Source organism: Heteronotia binoei, chromosome 5, assembly GCF_032191835.1.
Source record: "Heteronotia binoei isolate CCM8104 ecotype False Entrance Well chromosome 5, APGP_CSIRO_Hbin_v1, whole genome shotgun sequence".
NCBI lineage: Eukaryota > Metazoa > Chordata > Lepidosauria > Squamata > Gekkonidae > Heteronotia > Heteronotia binoei.
In genome coordinates, this window is record NC_083227.1 from 116,156,400 (window position 1) to 116,172,201 (window position 15,802).

The window sequence follows — 15,802 nt, forward strand, 5'->3', positions numbered from 1 at the left end:
TTCAGAAAATCCTTGCTTTCAAATTCTAGGCTCAGAACTTTAATAGACCTGAGAAGGTACCTTTGCCTTGAGGAATTACTCAGGAAGGAGACCTCTACCAGATGTACTTTTCACTACATGCAGCGAAGGCGGACAGCCACACCTACTAGGATTTTACTTTCTATGCAGCGCACCCTTATAAACTCCCATTATCCATCAGTTTTCTTTTTAAACCCTGCCTAGAGGACTGCTATATAAACATTTACAACCCAATCCTATGCATCGATAGCCAAAGTGATCCCAGTGAATTCAATAAACTCCCAGTTCAATCCATATAGAAATACAGCTTCGAAGGTAAAGCTCTCTCAGAGTCTAGCCCTATCAACTCTGCCAGCGGGCCTATGAGGGGCAGGTCATTAGGGCACTCCTTGCTTCAAGGCATAGCCCTTCTCGCTCTCATCGAGCTCAAGTGAACTGGGGCGAGGAGAAATATCCCACTCTGCAAGGACAACAGTACCAGCAGCTGCAGCCCAGGCAGCTCCCACAGACAAGCCAGCGGGCAACGCTCCGCCAAGCATCAGCTGAGCCAAAGAATGGAGAGCAATAACCCCCCCTCTCTCACCCTCAACCAGAGCCGCGGGAGCCAGCCGCACCGGAACTAGAATCCGGCCGCTCGGGCTCCTCGCGAACCGGAAGCAATAAGCTGAAGTACCCGGATGTAGCAGCCGTTGCGTCAGTCAACATACATAGCCCGAGGTCAGCGTAAATAAATGTAAACAAATGCGTACATACCCAAGTTACCAGCGGCATGTAAGAAGTGGGTGATGACCTTCGACCGGCTTTCTTGGTAACCCGGATGGAGTGGTGGCTCGGTTGGAGTCCTCTACTGTTGTCTGGGCAACGACACAGAAGAGTAGAACTCTTGGGCGGAGGAGCGAGATCGGGAGCAAACTAGCGCGGCCGACCGAGAAGACTCTCCTGGCGTGTGGTGTGCCATGCAGTACCAGGAGGAGGCACTGAGGGCTTCCAGAAGGAAGGGCAGCTTCCCATTTTCCTAAGCGGAACTTTGTGAGAAAGTCAGTAGAAGAGAATTTCCTCTTATTGAAAGTGGGATTTACAAAAAGCGGGTGATAGCTAATGTTGCTTTTCCAACTGAAAGACTGCTGTAGTTCTGCTGCGATGTAGAATACAAAAGAGAGTTGGCGCGGGGGGGAAGGGACGGTTAAAGTCTGCAATTAAAAATTGTTCTCCGGTTGTTGTTTTTGGTACTGAACAGCCAGCTTTATGAAAAGTGCCGAGGAACTTACAGGCTTGTACACCATGTTATGATAATGACACTGCTGTTCGGTTTTCAAAACTACTATTGGACTGTGTGGCTATAGTCTTTTGCGTAGGTAAAAAGGCTGAATGTGTTTTTGAATAAACGTGCATAAGATCAAGCCACATGAGTCACTGGAGGAAGAAGAAACCGGCTACATGAGTCACTGGAGGAAGAAGAAACCGAGTTGCAAACAATTCTGAAATTAGCCATCAATAGACCTAGGCACAATTTGGCTTGCATACCTTTGTGCAGTCCTGAATCCGGCAGCTGAACAGATATGATTTCTTCTGTGGGTTTTATATCCTATGTAATAGAGTTATAGCAATATATAGTACTGGCATGACAGTAAAGCACATTTCTGACTCATATTTCACCACAGATAAAATCATGTTCCATATTATATACATGGTCAGCATTCCATGTTAAACGTGGGCATTTGTCAGTGGCCTGTTGGTTTCATTTGTACATCTCACATTCACTCCTAAAATGCTGTTACATAATTGTAGGAACAGAAAGGTATTCCGGGTCCAGGGAGAGAACATTTTAAACCACCTGTTGCACCCTATCAATGTAACACATTGGTTGGCCTGGTAGAGCAAATGTTTTCAAAATATAAAAAACATTCCCACTCTTCCTTCATTGCAAAATCTTGTATAACAGGATTGTTTTCTTTTGTCTTTATCAATATTAGCCTACAAGAAACCCTGTTGACCTATATATACATACAAGAAAATGTATTAGGGATTGGGATTTATACTACTGTGTAGCTCGTTGAAACTAGAATCCTACGGAATTTTGCATCATTTACAGCACAATCCAGAGAGAGGGAGTGGAAAGTCTTTTGGGAGCAGACGAGCTGCTACGTGGGCGCAGGAAGGGTGTGCGCCAACATACGACAGGCGGAGGAGGGGGTGGAGTTGGGGGCGCTGCCACAGTAGAGGGGAGGGCAGAAGTGAGGCGGAGCACGGCGTTCAGGCGGAGGAGGGGGGTGGAGTTGGGGGCGCGGCCAGACTTAGGCAGCTTCCTGAGCAGTTTGGCCCATGACATGCCCCCCCCACTTTACGCCGGCAAAAATGGCAGCGTGGCCCATAGGCACTCGTTGAAACCAAAAACAAAGGTCGCCTCTGCCGCTGCAGAAGCTCGCAAACCCCTTAGGAAGTGGTGTGATTGCCTCGCCAACCCCCTTGCGCCTTGGGCTGACGAACCCAATCGCGGTCTCCCTCCTCCTAGAAATACTTCTGCTCTGGCCTCGCACAACTCAGTTGTTAGGGAGAGGAGCGTGTGGCGGGAAGCTCTGCCGGCGAGTTCCCAGCCATACAGACTTAGAGTGAAGGACAGGCAGGCACGTTGGTGACAGATTATGCACTGTGCGGTTGCTTTGAGAGTATCTTTGACTTGCGAGGGGGAGAGAGAGGTCTCTCCCCTGGGGCTAACTGCTCTTGTTTCCAGGTCTCCACAGGTTCCAGGCTCACGGAGGCTCTGCATGCGAGGACTGTCACCCATGGCTGGGTAAGTTCCACTGCCCCCCCCGCCTCCCCTCTCTCTCGACCGCTTGGTGTAGAAGCATCTCTGGCGCTTGAACCAGGCAATGGGCTCCGGCAGGGGGCATTTGCTGACCCTGCTCCCCTGTGCTTGAGCCTCCGCCCTTTCCTTGGTCTGCCCTCTGCAGCTTTCCCAACCCCTGGCAGGGCACAGGGTGTGCGTGTGTGGCAGCTGCCCTGTTGCGGGGAGGTGGGTCAGAGACTGTCCCTTTAAGAGAGCGCCTGGCTGAAACACAGCCTGTTCTTCCAGCCGCCGCCCCTGCAGGTGCTCTTGATTGCTATCTCCATTTTGCAGGTGGGACTCTAACACAGAGGCTTTGGCGTGTGCCGCTCCACCGCTCCCTCCCCACTCCCTCAGCTGCTTCTGCTCACCGCTCAGAATGGAGCCCCGCCCATGGCGAGACTGCCCAGCCCGCGCCAGTTGCACTCTGTTCCTAAAAAATAAAGTCTGAGCTGTGCCCTCTATTGTCTCTCCTGCTTGGCATCTGCTGCACGTTCCCTGGGCAACCCCCCCCCCCTCTGTCAATGCCTGAGAGGGTGGGCAGACTTGGGGTTTTGGGGGGGGGGGCGGAACGGTGTATGAGCCGCCATGCTGCCCCCTGTGTGGCAGGACAAGGGAGGGGAGTGTTGCCTCTCAGCTTGCCTGGGCTGATAGCCTACCCAACCCCATAGGGCTGTTGCACGCAGGGCACTAAGGGGGGGCTGATGAAGTGGACTCAGAGTTCTGCGACTGATGCACTTGCACTCTTGAGTTCTGTGGCCCCCAGGGGAGGTGTTCCGTGCACATGGCAGGGGGTGTCAGGGCAGCTCAGGGGGTCTCTGGGTGGGTGGGGCATGTTTGCTGCTGGGCTGCTCACTCCCAGACACACATTCCAGCCGCCATGACAGCGAACTCCTGCACTTCGTACTTCCTGCTTGTCTGCCTGCCATTGGCAGAGCCTCTGACAGCAGGAGGGTGTAAGGGGATTGATGGCTTCTCCGTGGCCTGTCTCGCCCCCACCCCCGCCTCGCCACCAAGCCAGGCTTCTTGTGCGCGCAATCCCAGCCTCACTCCTGTTCCCTCCCCGTGTTGGTGGGACGTCTCTCCTTTGCCTGTGATGATCTGCCCATCATTGGCTCCTTTCTCTGTTTGGGGGCGGGTTGGGGATGGCTATCAGCCTCTCTGGGGGCGACTCGCCCCATCCCTGACTCTCATGAGCCGCGGTGCATGCGCCAGGACTGGCCAATTGGGAGAGTGGGCTGGCTCTCCCCTCCAGCTGCCTCCACCTCCCTTGTGCCTCCCCCAGCGGCATTGCCATGGCGACTGTCTCCCTCACGACAAGCTACGCCTCTCCCCTCCCCACGCTCCAGTGTGCCGAAGTCCTCAGGAAGTCTACTAGCGGTGCGGCAGCTAAGCCGCGGCCGGCTGCCACTTATGTCTGGATTGGGCTGTAAATATGTTAATATTTATGCTTTGCATCAGTTCTATTTTTAAACTTCTATAATCCTATTCCAATTGCATTTTTGTATTGAAGGTCCCATGTGTCAATTGTATTGATGTACTTTGTGTAATCTGCCTTGAGTGCAAGGGAGAAAATGATATAAATAAATATACTATGTGGGATCAAGGAAGTGTAAAGCAAAGCTCTGTACCATTTTATCTGCAAATGTTCTTCAAGATTTGTTATGTTGAGAGTGTTTTTCTGTTCCAATCACATGTATACTTATATGGGAGAAAATATCTTTTAGTGATATGCAGTTACTTTTAATAAACCAGTTTTTTAAATCCTGAGTACAGTGCCCTTTTGTCAAGTAAACATTGATAGGATTAAGCTGAACAAGTGTTTGTGAATAGATATATTACTGGTGGAGTTTTCCAGGAGAAAGTGACTTTCTTTTAGAATGTAGCTATTCAGTTATCAAAGTAGGGGAGAATTATGTATGCCAACATGAACTCCTTGGAAGAAGGGTGAGCTGAAAAAAAAAGTTAGTAAAAATAGTAAAATACAGTCTACTGTAGCTTGCTACAACATGAAAAGTCAGTTTCTGTGTTTGGAATCATTGGGGTAACGAATTAAAGCAACCAGTTTCATAAAGCTTTTATATGCATTTAGAATAGTGTGTACCTTTGTGGCTGCCTAATATTTATAAATTATCATAGACTTGAAAAAACTCCAGAAAGGTCATAGAAGATCAGTGCAAAGGCTCAGGCAGAAAATCCCATTTCATTTTAGCTTTGAAACAACTAGACTCAGCCATGACATGGATAGTCTAGGCAAACCAGATCTCAGAAGCTAAATAGGGCTGACCCTGGTAAGTACTTGGCTGGGAGACCTCCAAGGAATACCAGGGCTGGAACACAGAGGCAGACAATAGCAAGCCACCTTTCTGAAAGTTCAAGCCCCACTAGGGTTTACCAGAAGTCAACTATGACTTCCAGGTATGCATGCATGCACACATATATAAAATAGACCACTAGCTGCAATCCCTCATCTGCAATATAGATATAATATTGACATACCTGCAGGGCTCATGTATTACCAAAATAAAGGCAAAAAACTTTGAACACTTTAAATGGGTCCTGGTTTGTTACAGGGTCTGCCTCCAATAAACTATCCTGGTCTTGTTCACCCTCCAGGGTGTATCAATGCTATTTTGGTCTCTGCATAGGATGAGGTCAGTTTCCTTTCAACAATGCACACATTATTGCAATGTTCAGCAACCAGCGGGAGAACATTTGAGTTTTCCTGGCCATTTTGTTGCTGACCTGGAATCCTTCAACAAAAGATTTTCGAAGGGAGACTCAAGTGTGAAACCGTGCTGAATCTCCCTTAGCTCACCAGGCTGATCCTGGATGTGGGGGTTTATCTTGGCCAAGCTCACCCAGCAAGCTTTATGGCTGAATGGGGATCTGAACCTTGGTCTCCCCAGCATGGGAAGAAGAGGGCTGTAGTCTGTGAGAGCTTATGTTGGGGGGGGGGGGGTATTTAAAGTGCCACTGGGTTTATTTATCCTAGATTATGGCTACTCTTCTGTAGTTGTCATGACTGTAGTAGTTGAAAGGTAGGAAAGTTAAAAGATAGGAAAGGCTAAATAATTGGCATGGGTGTCATTTTAGGTATGTGCATTGTATGAATGGGAGGGTGAGTTAACTCATGAAAATGGAAGCACAAGGTAGAAATTTCCATGGCTATTTAAAAAAAAAAACACTTTTTGGTAGGGAAGAACTCTCATCTACAAAGTAGCGACCATAAAATATTTCTGGTCCCGAAAAGTTTGAAGAGCTGCAACGCAGTGTGGTGCTAAGTTTGACTAGAATATTCCCCAATCCTCGTGATGTTTATGGCTCTTTGCTTTCCATCTACGGCTCTTGAGATAGCTTAACGTAGCCCAGCTCAGGCTTTATGTTAATTGCTAGTATAACAAATCTCTCAGCATATTTTTTTAAACATTGAATCTTATGATGTCAAATGGAAATCTCAGAATTTGAAGGATATGTTGCATTTTTAATGCTGTTTTGTCTAACACTCTTAAAATCCTCTCAAAGGAATATGTTCTGTTACTAATTTAAGGTGATAGCTCTTGTCCAGCTCCTGTCATCAGGCTTCCACATTATCTCTCAATTCTGAGAAAGTCTTTTGAAAGTTTTAATGAGCTTCCTCTGTGCGCTGAAGGCTTTTATTCTTCAGACCTCAACAGAGCTTTTGTTTATGACATGGAATGCCTCTGCTGAAAGTTGAGAAATCCAATTTCTATAAAGCTGTGTTAATAATGGTCTAAATTATAATTGAATGTGGATGTCATAGCAACAATATATGAAGCTATAGGAGTTCTTTGAAATGCATGACAAATTAAAAACCTAAAAGGACACAATAGTGAGCAATTGTAAAACTGTCTGCCCAATTTCCCTCCTGGAGGATTTATCAATTTCTGAACAAAAATGTTTTCCAGAATGAAATCTTGTATAACAGGATGAAGTCTGAGGGATACTAATTTCAATTATATCAGATAATAGAAAGATTATTTACTATAACATGGAAAACCATACATATGTTCTGTTAAAAATACTGAGAAGGGCATGGGATGTAGGGAAGTGCAAGGGTATGCCTCCTCCATGTGAAGAATTGTGGGTGGTCAAAACTGTTTGTGTTCGTTCATGACATGACATGATTTTCTTTCAGTGCTCTTAAGCAGGGATAACCAGTTCAGTCCTGAAAGCACTTTTGTCCAAATTAAAATGTGGCAAAGCTGTTTATGAGCTTTATTGGTAAGAAATTTTTGTCAGAAACAACGGAAGAGAGTCTTCATTTTTAAACAGTACAGCTCCTGAACATAATCATCAGGTTACACAGGGCATCAGTTTGTTCACCCAGCAACAAATAGCTTTGGTTGTTTCCCTGCCACCTGTTCAACTGCAACCTTTTTATTCCATGTCCATTTTGAGCCTTTGATACACAATTTACAAGAATGTTTTATCACCGTCATATATGGTATTAAATGAATATTAAGGTGGAGCTTGATACTACTGATCTTGTGAGGCTCTTGTTTTTATGGCATTTACATCACAATCCATCATACATAGTGTTTGCTGAATGAGTGCTTTCCCCAAAACAATAATTTTTAAAGAGTGTTAATGCAATGTTGATTGTACATGTCAGTGTTACTAGTTCTGCAATTGAAGATGAAATGTTTATACTATTTACTTCAGTTCTTGAACAGGTAGATGATTAACAGTGGGTTCCTGAGTTCACCCTTCTAAGCTCGTTGACTTCAATGGATTTATACGGGTGGAACTCTGTTTTAGGATTGCATTGTCAATATTCTGGCAGGTATCTAAATCCTGGCACCCCACACAGTCTCCTGTCCCTAAATAAAGCCCTGTATGAATGAATATATATTCCATAACAATGAAGGCATGACTTAGGGTTGCCAATGGTCTGGAGGGAAAAAAGTCCTGTCTCTTTAATAGAGGCATAATGTGATGTTATTTACCTCCATGCCCTGCAGAGCTTCTGCTGCTCATTTCCATACATTAAGCCTCTAATAAGGAGATGGGGCATTCTCTTTTCTCTAGGTTGTTTGCAACTCTTCTTGGTCACTGGATGATAATCACCTTGTTATGAAGCCATGACAGGATTAGTTTGTGTGACAAAAATTAGGGCTGTCACTCAATTAAAGAAGATCTAGCCAACTACTCACAAAGATGTTAATCAAATCAGCATACTTTTAAAAAGATGATGCACCTGCTGCAATACAAATAAACAAGGTACCTTAAAGACTGACAAGATTTTATTCCAATAACATCATTTGTGTTCTAGAGCTGACTCAGTGGACTTTGTGATTCCAATGGACTAAGAAGGGTGCAGATCTTCATAGGACTACACTTGTACCTCTGTGTGATGATTTAGAACATCCAAGTTCTGTATTTTCACGAGCCATGCTTATCCATACAAGAGGACTGGGGCTGTAAGTGACTACAGAGGTGTAAGAAGAAAAACATGTACAGCATCTTATATAAAACAAGTATAGTTTGCTGGATTATATTCATTAGCAACCCACTCCCAATTGTGGCTTTGTAAAGAGAGCAACAGTGCCATCCTGAGCACCCTTACATCCTTCTAAGTCCTTTGGAGGCAGTGGGCTTAGAGAGTGTAGCACTACTGACAAAGGTGAAAGTACTGAAGTGGTAAGGAACTGCTTTGAGAGAGCAGTGTAGCTTTACTCAAATTTGGCTTTCTTTTAAACATTAATGAAGTGATTTAAATGTTAATGAAAATGTTGGGGGGTGGGAACAAGAGAAATTCCATTTCAATAACAGCACTTTCAATTCATTTTCAAAGAATCAACCTAGCTAGAGCAATCTGGGCAGAAGATTCATGTAAACCAAGGGCTACAGGGGTTGAGGGTTCCTTTCATTACAGAGTGCAGCAGTGCTTTGACAGCTGCACTGGTCTACAACTCTCTGATGGGCTTGCAGAAGCAATGAGAATAGGCTACAATTAAGGAACCCTATGGGCCAGTTCAATGTCATATTGCATGTCTGTACAATTAGCATGTGCCCTCATCATCTGTGCAACATGAAATACATAATCATCTGTACCACATGAATATATGCACATATGTTTGTCACCTATACAGCAATCTTTCTGTCCTTTTTTCAGGTGAGAGGAACATTTTCTTCTGCTGTGTTTAACATTCAGCTAAGATGTATGGACATAAACCTGGAAAGCTGAGTATGACATTTTGACATTTCCAGCCATATGAACTGGCTTTAAAACTGTTGTTCTATGCATCATCACTGTATCTAATTCTCAATGTGGCCAAAAATGTATAAAGTTAAATCTGGAGTTTGGAGCCATGAACAGACAAGATAGAGCTTCCTACAAACCTGGAAAATAGCTCAGGTTTGCAAGAAAATCTGAAATCTTTATATATATATGTGTGTGTGTGTGTGTGTGTGTGTGTGTGTGTGTACATTTAAAAACAATAGCAAGGATTACCAGCACAAGCCTGACAAATAGCAGGAGACTAACTATTGAGGGCAGCCTTGCTTGTAACATGTGGATGTCACTTCTGTGTGTGTGTGTATGTGTGTGTGTGTGTGTACATTTAAAAACAATAGCAAGGATTACCAGCACAAGCCTGACAAATAGCAGGAGTCTAACTATTGAGGGCAGCCTTGCTTGTAACATGTGGATGTCACTTCTGGCATGACCAGAAATGCATCATTGCATTGTTGGTGATGTTCTAGCATTTGGCCCAAACTCTATGGTTTTACCACAAAGTTTTGACTGAATGCTAGAGTGTTGCCAGAGATGTGCTGATGTTAGTTCTGGTCATGCCAGAAGTGACATCAATGTGTCAGGATGCTGGCAATCCCACTCCCCTTTTTTTCCTCTCATGACTGAGGTGAGTGATGGTGAGAAGGGGCCACTGGGAGTGAAACATTCCCCACCCCAGTGATAACATGGCAATTCTAGGCAGGGCTGTTTGGACATTTATGGAAGGATTAATCCAGAGCTGTTTGGGCATTTATAAAATGATTAATCCAGGCCAGAGCCAGCAGCAACTACCATAGAACTTGCATGACTTACCCAGGACTGGCTGCTTGCTATTGTTCAAAAACAGCCACCCCACAAAAGCCAGTGTTGTGTAGTGGTTAGAGTTTCAGATTATGATCTGGGAGACCCACAGCTGAATCACTACTCATCAGATAGCCTTGGACCAGTTGCACATTCTTAGCTTACCTTCTCATTGTGGAGAAAGATGGGGTATAAACCGTCAGTAATCAATACAGCTGATGATAGAGGGCAGGTAAAAGATAGGTTGATTGGTGGGTGGGTTGAAAAACAAGAAGGAAGTTGGGAAAGGTGAGGGTATTCCAGTTGCCAGGAAGATGGAAAGAGGAAATCTTATGAGGGAGGAGATATGAGAGATGCCCCCTACAAGTGAAAAATGCAATGACCCTTTTAAGTTCTTGTGGACTTCCCACTGCTCAATTGAAATGGGTCAAGTCTGGCGCCTTGCAACTGGGGCATAATTTTCATGGGTAGAGGCTACATGGGAGACAGAAAGAGGAATAGTTTAAAACTGGGTGGGCAGATTGGGATGGCTTGTGGGTGAGAAGGAGAGAAGGAAAGGGGAGAGACTGTGGAGAGTGTTTTAGGGAAAGGGAAGAGGAAATAATTGGGGAGAGGGAAATGAGATGCCCCCCACAAGTCCTTGCGGGTTCCCCACTCATCCAGTACTACTAACAATAGTAATTCTTTGCATTTATATATCACATTTCACATAAATTAAACATGTGGACAAAGTTTTGGATCTGCACAAGTTTTCATTTGTAACAATAAGAACAAGACAAGAAAGAGCTCCAGCCTTAAACTCTACAAAGTGATTCTCCAGCAGTGTGCCCACCTAGCACCCTTTTACTTCTTTGACAAAACATATCTTTCCCAAAGCGAAGAGCCAGTCTTGGGTTCCCTTTGCCTCAGCTGAATAGGTGCTTCAGGACAACCTAGGAGACATCACCTATGTATCTGCAAGAAATAAGCATTCAGCAATGATGCCTCCATAAGAGAAGGATGCTAGGGGATCCTACACTAAAATAACGTTGATTAAAAAAAAAGGGAGGGACAGTGGCTCAGTGGTGGAGCCTCTGCTTCGTAAGCAGAAGGTCCCAGGTTCAATCCCCGGCATCTCCAACTACAAAGGGTCCAGGCAAGTAGGGGTGAAAAACCTCAGCTGGAGACCCTGGAGAGCCATGAAGCGGGCTATAGCTCAGTGGTAGAGCCTCAGCTTGGTAAGCAGAAGGTCCCAGGTTCAATCCCCGGCGTCTCCAACTCAAAAGGCTCCAGGCAAGTAGGTGTGAAAAACCTCAGCTTGAGACCCTGGAGAGCCGCTGCCAGTCTGAGTAGACAATGCTGACTTTGATGGACCCAGGGTCTGATTCAGTAGAAGGCAGCTTCATAAAAACTGAAGATAAGCAAATCTTGTTTTACTGAGTGGGTGACAGAACTTTCATCTGAAGAAGCGACCTGTAGTTCACAAAAGCTTATTACTCTGCAGGGTGCTACAATACTCCTATTTTACATATATTGAATAAATGTTTAAATAGAGTTTTAGGCAGAGTTACATCCCTTTAAGCCTTTTGACTTCAGCTGATTTAGACAGGTACAACTCTGCTTAGGACTCAAGTGGGTAGCTGTGTTGGTCTGAACAGCAGAAAAGGTTTGAGTCCAGTGGCACTGTGTGCTTGTCCACAAAAGCTTATACCTTGAATAAAACTTTGATGGTCTTAAAGGTGCCACTGGATTAAAACTTTATCCTTCTGCTTAGGACTCCAATATTTGTCTCCATGGTTCTTCACAAACTCCACAACTTCCATGAAACTTTCATCATCTAAAAGTCTAGTTCCACATTTGTCCCAGTGGGTTACCAGTGACCAGTAAGTAACACAGGGATTCATTAGAAATCAAATTGAATAGAAGTGATTTATTAATAACAATGTACAACCTAGCAAATAAAGTAACATCAAAGCAATAAACTCTTCAAACCAGAAAAAGATTCACACAGACAAAAATAGGAGCAATATAAAAATGTGATGCATTTTAGGCAAAAGCAATTAAAAACTGTAGATAAACATGGACAGAAAAAATAAATTATATAGAGCAATAACAAGAGATTAAATAACAATAAAACATGTGACACCCTGACCATCCAATCACCTCCAGGTAGGGATGCCAGCCTCTGGGTAGGTATAGAAGCTTTCTCTACCCCCACTTTTCTTAAATCACTCAAGTGGAATGAAGCTTTGAAATGTGCAATATGAAACTCTAATGGATAAATTTGCAAAGGAAAGAAAATAGGAAGTTTTTCTACACAGCACTTTTCTGAGCACTGCACTTTAATTCGATTGCGGGAGTGGCAGAATTGTCCTTTAGCATCTGAAGTCGGAAACTGACATGCATGTTTAAAAGAGACTTTAAAATTCAACCTTTGATCTCACATTACTGGAAAACAGATTTTGGGATTTTCTATATTTAGTGTAATGTTTAATATGAATGACTGTTAAACACAATTTTCAATGAAATGGTTTTTCAAATATTGAGAGTTATTGTTTAAAATAGAGTGTTAATTTCTGTTTGTTATTTAGCCACGATTTTTGTGTTGTTTGATATAAGCCTCTGGGTAGGGCTTGGAGAGACGCTGGAATTACAGCTCATCTCCAGACTACAGAGATCAGTTTCTCTGGAGAAAATGGATACTTTTGAGGGTGGATGTTGTGCCATTGTATGCCACTGAAGTCTCAGTCCTTCCCAGGCTGCTCCCCTAAACCCCCAGGAGTTTCCCAACCTGTATCTGGCAACCCCATCCCCTGCTGGTGGCTAGGTGGACCTGGCAACCCTACCTCGAGGCCATTTAGCTACAAACCAAGTTAAACTCTTAAGGCTGTAATCCCAAACATTCCTGAGAGTAAATCCTGAAGGAACCTGTTTAGAATTACTTCTTAAATTATCCTCTGTCTACCTCATTTCAACAGTTTGTACAGCTAACTTTATTTCTCGGGAATTCTTAGCGGTAACCCTTCCATGAAAGGAAACTCCAGAAATGTCCAGTCAAGGAAAAACCAATGGAGAAAAAGAAAAAACACAATCATCCTTTAAAAGGTAATTATATCAGACCCAAAACTATTTATTTGTTTCATTTGATTTATAGCCCGTTCTCCCTAAAACTGGCTCAGAATGAGTGATACGATAATTCATAACTATATAATAAAACCTTCTAAAATACAAGTTAATAAATAACAATAAAAAAGTTAGTATACAATTTAAGATGGCATAAAACTCATACAAAGAGACAATATAAAATAATAATAATAACAACAACAACAACATTTTATTTATATCCCGCCCTCCCCACCGAAGCAGGCTCAGGGCGGCTAACAACATAATCAGTCTGTACAATGAGTTATACAACAAATTTTAAAATCAGCATTCAACTTAAAACATTCCAATTTAAAATTAACATTTCTGGTGCTATTCTATTAGATACAAGTATGTATGATGACGGAATCATACATACTTGTATCTAATAGAATAGCACCAGAAATGTTAATTTTAAATTGGAATGTTTTAAGTTGAATGTTGATTTTAAACATTTGAAGGGGGGAAGCAGAGGGAGAAGGGAAGGTGGGGGAGGCCAAAACTTGTTGTAGCCTATCAGCTAGGGGCCCGATAGTGCCCTCAGTCATCCCAGGAACAGTAAATTCAACACTGGCTGGCCGTTAGCCACATCACTTGGATCTAAAGATGGCTTTTTCAAGAGTGACCTAACCACTGCCTCTTTCAAACTCCCCAGGAAGACCTCTGAACTCAAGGGACAGCCCAAACCATAAGGCAATATAAACAATATGGGGGGAAAGGTGGCATGGAGAAGAAGACTAAAGTTGAGGCAGAATAGCTTTAGAAGTAAGGAAAGTGTGATTCTAGTGTGTTCTCTGATCTAATTAGTTCTATACTTTTTTAATTGATCAGAGAGAGTCCCTCCCATTCTTAGGTGAACTGACAACTTCATCCTGCTTTTCCAATTACTTTCTTTTGAGGCTTCAGCTTAACCAGCGTCTTCCAGGCAAACTCCCTTCTTCACCTTCATTCTTCATCAAAGGAAAACTTTTAATTGACCACACCTTTTTTATCATCACCAGAGATGTCTCTATCCCATGGCCAGGGTGGCTGCACCTTAGATCCATTGGATCCTACCTGTCCAATGGATCCAATCCTGCGTAAGGTAATTGAGACAATGGTAGCTGAACGGCTTCAGGGGTTCCTGAATGACACATTGGCACTGGATCCATTCCAGTCTGACTTCCACCCTGGCCATGAGATAGAGACAGTGCTAGTCACCCTGGCAGACAATCACCACAGACAGCTGAATTGACAATGGTCAGCACTGCTATTGTTGTTAAATCTTACAGCAGTGTTTGACATGGTCAGCTATTACCTGTTGACCCATCACCTTGCCAACATCAGAGTTTGGGATTTGGCCCTTCAGTGGCTTACCTCATTTCTCTGTGGTCAGGGACAGAGGGTAGTGCTGGGGGGGACATATCTTCTAGACACCCCTAATGTGTGGGGTCCCTCAGGGGCTTTCCTCTTGCTGATGTTAACATCTATATGGACCCCCTTGCCCAGCTGGTGCAGAGTTTCAGGCTTGGGTGTCACTGCTGTTGGGCAGCCACCCACCAAATTTAGCCATGGGTTTGAAGGCTGTGGTTGAGTGGCTGAAACAGAGCAGGTTGAATCCAACTAAGATGGAAGTTCTGTGGCTGGGGGAGGGCTCAGGATTGGGGCATAGATTACCTGCTCTAGATGGAGTGCCGCTGACACAAGCATAGTCTGTCAAGCGCTTGGGAGTGATCTTGGATGCCTCCTTGACTATGGAGGCCCAAGCCATGTACATTGCCAGGCTGGCATTTTTTCATCTTCACCAGGTTTGGCAATTGGCCCCTTTCCTGTTGTGCCCTGACCTAGCCACAGTAATCCATCCATGCAGTGGTCACCTCCAGGCTAGACCACTGTAACTCGCTCTACACTGGCCTGCCCTTGAGATTGACCCAGAAGTGCCAACTGATCTAGAATGTGACAGCACAAGTCCTGATGAGAACATCACAGATAATGCATATACAACTGGTGTTGCACCAGCTGCACTGGCTCCCAGTGGAGTACTGCGTTAAATTCAAGGTTCTAGTACTGACCTTCAAGACCTTGAGAGGTCAGAGACTGATGTATCTATGGGACTGTCTCCTCTGGTATGTTCCCGGGAGAATGTTACACTCTTTGGACAGCAATCTGCTGGTGTTCCGTGGCCCCAAAAATATCTGGCTGTCCTCGATCAGGGTCAGGGCCTTTTCGGTCCTGGTCCCAACCTGATGGAACTCTCTGCCATTAGGGCACTGTGAACAGCACCGGCGCCAGGCTATTAGGTGCCCCAGACAAGGCTCCACCCCCGGTCTCTCCCCCACCCCCAGTCTTCCCACCCAGGCGCTCAGCCAGCCTCGCCTCGCCACAGCCACCTTACCTGAGAGACAGAGAGGAGGCATGGCATGGCATGGCCTGCTGCATGTGCTGCAATCTGGACACATGCCTGGACTCAGGCATGCAGCCTTCCTCTGCTACCCTCTCCCTCCCAGGCATTTTAAAATGTGTGGGAGGATGCAGCACAGGTGAAAAGGCGTGGTGATCAACTGATTGGCAAGGCCTTTATCTGCAAGAGGGAAGAGTAGTGACTCTCCCTTCCTTGCTCGCTTGCTCCCCCCACCTGTTGCCTGGGAGGGGGCACCTAATTTGATGCCGCCCCCCAGGCCGGGCTCGTACATTACTAGGGTCACCTAAAGAACATGTTGGCCCTGCCTGTGGGATCTTTTGCAATTCCACAGGGCTTGTAAAGTGGAGATGTTCTGCCAGGCTTTTGGTTGAGGACAGTG

At 44.8% G+C, this 15,802-nt stretch overlaps 1 protein-coding gene across 3 annotated transcripts in view; it reads right to left on the reverse strand.

Moving 5' to 3' along the window:
* UBLCP1 (ubiquitin like domain containing CTD phosphatase 1) overlaps window positions 1-15,802 on the reverse strand; it is a 143,130-nt gene that overhangs the window by 29,121 nt on the left and 98,207 nt on the right. Inside the window, exon 1 of one of the 3 annotated variants that reach the window (XM_060240226.1) lies at window positions 602-1,938. The exons of 1 other annotated variant lie outside the window; for it this stretch is intronic. The gene's annotated coding sequence lies outside the window, so the exon portion shown is untranslated. Of the gene's footprint in view, window positions 1-496; window positions 1,939-15,802 lie in introns of those variants that run through there. One more of the 3 variants, XM_060240227.1, reaches the window with a different exon arrangement.